At 46.1% G+C, this 3,334-nt stretch overlaps 1 non-coding gene across 1 annotated transcript; it reads right to left on the bottom strand.

The window, feature by feature from the left end:
- Positions 1–2,746: 2,746 nt before the first annotated feature.
- LOC132514170 (small Cajal body-specific RNA 20) lies at positions 2,747–2,891 on the bottom strand. Its single transcript, XR_009538661.1, has one exon. It is a non-coding gene; the product is annotated as a small Cajal body-specific RNA 20 (non-coding RNA).
- Positions 2,892–3,334: the final 443 nt, after the last annotated feature.

The raw sequence follows: 3,334 nt of genomic DNA, 5'->3' as shown, positions 1-3,334 counted from the left end.
TGAGCTTGTCCAGTGTTGGCTCCATTCTCTTATTTTCCTCCCAGCCCATCTGGCAGTCCTGAGCGACAGACTCTGAGGCAGCAAAGATCTTCCCAGAAAGGCTCTAGCACTTAGCTGGTGGCCTTCCATGGGGGTGGAGAAACAGATCAGCAACGTGCTCTCCTCTGTGTCTGAAGCACTGTGTGTGGAGCTGCCCTGGAAGTCTGAATTGCAAAGGCTCTTCTCTCCTGTTTCTCTCTCCTTCTTCATAGTTATCATCCTTTTCCTCCCTATCATTAGTGTGTGTATGTGTCTGTGTGTGTGTATAATTTTTTAATTCATTGTCCATGTACTATAAATGAGGGCCAAAGAAAGACATAAGCAAGTCATGGAGAGAAAGAAAATACATGAGTTAAAGTCACATATATTCTGGAACAAGACAAATGCCACAGGTGAGTAACAAAGCAATAATATGGGAGTTCAAAGAAAGTAGATGTTACTTTCAATACAAATCTGGAAGCATACTTGAAGAAGTGGACTGAAAGATGACTCAGGTGTGCATGGGAGTTCTTATTTGCCTTCCCCAAAGAAACACTCAAGAACAAAAGTAACAGATTATCATTGTAATTTACATGGAGATGATGAAGAAAGCAAAACTAAAACAAATTAAACTGAACTATAACCTTGTCTAACATGCAAGGGTGATAATGGAAACTACCTTTTCAGTTTCTTATCCTATAATTTCTTTTACAAGTACTATATTCCACATACTGTAGATAGTGTGCAGAGTCCTGCTCTTTGTGTAATTTGAATTCATGCTAGATTATCTTGGCACTCAAAGGTTTAATTTCTAGGACACCAAAACTTCACAGACAGTAACTATACCCACCACTTAGCTCAATAGCTGATGGCGTGCAGGGGAAAAGCCTTTGTAGCCTGGTTTCCCAGGCCCTGGGCAGCAATTACATAAATGTTGATGCAAATGAATATGAAGAAGGCATACAGACAATGAACTTAAAATGTTTGTACACCTTTTAAGGACCTATTCTTTTTTTTTTTTTTTTGCCTTGTACACATTTTTTAACGTTTTTATTGGAGTATAATTGCTTTACAATGGTGTGTTAGTTTCTGCTTTATGACGAAGCGAATCAGTTATACATATACATATATCCCCATATCTCCTCCCTCTCGCATCTCCCTCCCTCCCACCCTCCCTACCCCACCCCTCCAGGCGGTCACAAAGCACCGAGCTGATCTCCCTGTGCTATGCAGCTGCTTCGCACTAGCTATCTATTTTACATTTGGTAGTGTGTATATGTCCATGCCACTCTCTCACTTTGTCCCAGCTTACCCTTCCCCCTCCCCGTATCCTCAAGTCCATTCTCTAGTAGGTCTGCGTCTTTAGTCCTGTAAGAACCTATTCTTGAGGAATTGACTTCATATGTGCTTGAGTAGATGGATAGAGATCCATAATCAAATATATGTATATAGGTATAGTTTACACAAAGGTGTATACATATATATACAAACAGATATATATATGTGTGTGTATATATATACATATATGTGTGTGTGTATATATGTATACATATATCTATATATCTCTTTGTTTAGACTCTACCTATATAAACTTATATATTATATGTCTCTGAATTCTACACACACACGTTCAATACCTTCTAACACTGGCGTCCTTTAGGTACCACTTCTGTGTGGAGTCACACTGAGGTTAAGTCTGAAGTGGCAATTATTCAAATTAATGCACCGAGGAGCCCAACTGTATTAAATTATTTAAAACCAGGCATAAATGCTTTGCATAAGGAGTGAATATATGAATACTTAGGCATCGGAGTGAGGGGATAATTCACACTCAGAACACAACAGACGAGCAACTGATGTATGTTTCGTTACGCTGACGCTGATGCGGAGGGGAGAGCGTAGAGGCCAAGTCTGCTCCTCCCGCAGCTGTTCTTTTGTTATCTTTTCCACAGAGAGTGGTTTCTTGCTTTCAGAACAAAATAAGATGCTCTCAGAACTTTGGTTAGCGAAGAAAATACTTTTAGGACTTTAGAATCTTTTAGAACTTTTGTAAAACACCATTTTGTCAGCGGATGAAGGAGGCACTTGGATGTCGAACACTTTCCAGAGGCGAGGGCCCGGGCTGGGTGGCACAGCTCATAGGCTTTGGGTCCCCGAGCTGTCCCACTGGAGGCAGCTCGCTGCCTAGGGCAGGGCTTGAGCTGCTGCCAGTGTGCTGAGGGGCAGGTCTGGCTTCCTTGCCCTGACGCCCGGGGTGCCCTTCTTCTCCAGCACCCACTCAGGGCTCTTCCTCGCCACCCCCGCCTCACAATCCTGCACGGGACCCTGTGCAGGAGACACAGCTGGGGGCTGAGGGCTGGAGCGGCCTGGCTGGCGCCCAGGTCAGTCCAGGCAGGGAAAACGGTGAGCTTCCCCCCAACTGAGGTGGCCTCAGAAGCCCTTGTACAACAGCCTCCGTGCCTGGACCCCGTTCCAGGTGACATCCGCTGGGAACAAGCAGGTGCGTCTAGGAGGGCAGGAGGTGAGAGGCCCCCTCACTGGCGGGTGTCTGTACAGTAGGTGGTCACTTGTTGGGGGTGCATACGTCCTTGCCTGGGGACAGCCTAGGCCAGGATCAGCCCATGAGAGCCTGGCAGTGTCCTGGGAAAGAAAGCCAGAGGCCCCGTGCCCAGTGCTGCCACGTAAGGCCCAGCCTGGTGTAGACCAAGTAGGGGCTCCCAGCAACTACAAACGTCTGAGGTAGGAAAACAAGGGTGCCCAGCTCATGGCAGCCCCGACAGGGATCCCCCAGGGCTGATCTGCGCTTCCAGCCCAAGGGCTGAGGAGAAGAGGTCCCCTCCCCGCGACACACACAGCCCCATGGGAGAGAGGCCCTCTCCTGCTGGAGTTTCTAAGTGTTTGGTAAAGTAGTGGAGAGAGTGGCAGCCCTAAATCCTCATTTTCTGGAATTCTTTGCTATGCCAGCCTGAAAGCGTTGCTAACATAGTAGGTTTTGCATTATAGTGCAGGTGGGAGGGCGAGTTGCAACCTTTGACATATGTCTAAAGAACAAAACAAACTAAAACAACAATTTCAAACAAAGTTCCACCGACCTGAGAAAGGTGGAAGTTAGGCAAGAGTTACACAGAGTGGAACGTACGCCGTGAGGATTCCTCACACGTTCAAAGTTTTGAGACTACCGAATGCATTCGTGAATAGTCTCTTGAGGAATTTCTGACACCTGAGGCTTTTCTTCCTTTTCGTGGTACTGTTACGAAGAGATGGGGTGTGTGGAATTTGTTGGCAGTGGAGGATGACTCTTAGTTCAGGCAGGATT

Source organism: Lagenorhynchus albirostris, chromosome X, assembly GCF_949774975.1.
Source record: "Lagenorhynchus albirostris chromosome X, mLagAlb1.1, whole genome shotgun sequence".
Taxonomy (NCBI): Eukaryota; Metazoa; Chordata; class Mammalia; order Artiodactyla; family Delphinidae; genus Lagenorhynchus; species Lagenorhynchus albirostris.
This window is presented reverse-complemented; position numbering and strand designations above follow the sequence as displayed.